We start from the raw sequence: 1,711 nt of genomic DNA, 5'->3' as shown, positions 1-1,711 counted from the left end.
AGGAATGCTTACATTAGGCAAGGTGCCAGCAACCAGCAGTGTTTTTCCCACCATGCTGTCTAAACTCGCTCAGAGCAGGATTATACAGTGCTGTGTTTCAAAGAGGAATAGCTGCTCAGAGCCCAGTCTGGTTTGGTACCCTTGTGCTGCTGCAGTTAGTGGAATAGCTAGTGCTATGTTCAGCGATAATAGGGAGGTTTTTCAACCTGAAAACACGTAGAAAAATTAAAAAGCTTTCTTGGAAATACTCTTCACAGAAAGACCTTTCCCTCTGTTGATTCTTAGACAGCTTTAAAACTTCATGCCTGTGAACCTGCCTGCCCTCAATCCATCTCTGAGATTTTAGGAGCTATAGAAAGCTGTCTTTCAGCATCAAATCTGGATCATCCATGCTCTGCAACTGTTCCATTGACTAAAAGCTGTGGCCAGTGGGGCCAACATTGCTTCCTGCTATAGGGTCAGTCCAGCTGCTCCATGTAGATGGGTGAATCCGCTCCTTTGCTCAAGGAGATGCTGCCAGCACAGCGCTTTGAATTTACCTTCTCTCTCTCAGCATAGGCAAAACAATCCTCTGTGTTCCCACCCATGCAGATGGAGCTGAGAAACAGGAATTGATGATAGAGTAATAAACCTGATTAGCAACTTGGTAGAGTTCCCAAGCTCTGTTTTCTCTGTAAATCCCTGTTCCACGTTCTTCTTCATCACTGGTTTCTAAAGAACTTTTGAAGGACCTTTTATGTTTATCTTCAAAACTGCTTTCTGAACACAAAGATAGTTGTTCTCTGCCCCTTGTAAAGTAATTGTTTTTCCCTGTGCTTTTCTGATCTAGCCCCCAGCTCTAGATGTTGTCTTTTCTGGCTTATAGCTAAGGGTGAACACCAGTTTACTGAGAAATTGTGTAGGTTATTTATTTCCTGGGGGGGGGGGAACTAGTATTTCAAAAGCTTTGTGTTCTTCACATGCGTGGTTTATATGACACTGAATGTTGTAAATCTTGGGGAGCAATGAAGATGAGCTGTAGTTAAATTCTAAATGAATATATGTTCATTTGTTTTCTGTGCTTGGAGAACTAGGGTTTAGTCAGACTTCTCATTGGTACTTCTAGCCATGAGCAGAAATGCTTTAATCTGGTTTCTAAGCTGCGTAGGCTGCCCCATCCCTGGCAGTGTTCAAGGCCAGGTTGGACACAGGGGCTTGAAGCAACCTGCTCTAGTGGAAGGTGTCCCTGCCCGTGGAACTGGGTGAGCTTTAAGGTCGCTTCCAACACAAACCATTCTCTGCTTGTCTATGATTCTGTGATGAGTGGAATCTGTAACACCTGCACGTTTGATATTTTGTGTAAACTGGAAGCAGTACAGCTGTTAACTGAAATGCAGTATATGATGCATGAAAAAACCTGCATTTTACCTGCAGTTTCTCACCCAAAGTTTTCCTCAGCATCCCATGATCTACCTGCTGGCACTGGATGCTGAAAGGATTTAAACGTGCTTGGCTCTGTGTGCAGCTCCGTGCATAGTCGTCTTTAGCTGCCCAGTTCTAGTAAGTGTGCTGTGGCCAGACAACTAAAAATCAGGTATAAAATAAAACAATAATTGGGCATTTTGGACATTTAGTGGAAACAACTTTGAGGCCTGTTCAACGAAACAGATGCAAACAATGAGCTACTGTTTGTAGGAGAGTAGATTCTTTGTTTGACGGATGGACTTGACAT

The sequence above is a fragment of the Nestor notabilis genome, unplaced genomic scaffold (assembly GCF_000696875.1).
Source record: "Nestor notabilis isolate BGI_N333 unplaced genomic scaffold, ASM69687v1 scaffold3586, whole genome shotgun sequence".
NCBI lineage: Eukaryota > Metazoa > Chordata > Aves > Psittaciformes > Psittacidae > Nestor > Nestor notabilis.
The sequence above is the reverse complement of the archived record's forward strand: the minus strand, read 5'-3'. Positions refer to the sequence as shown.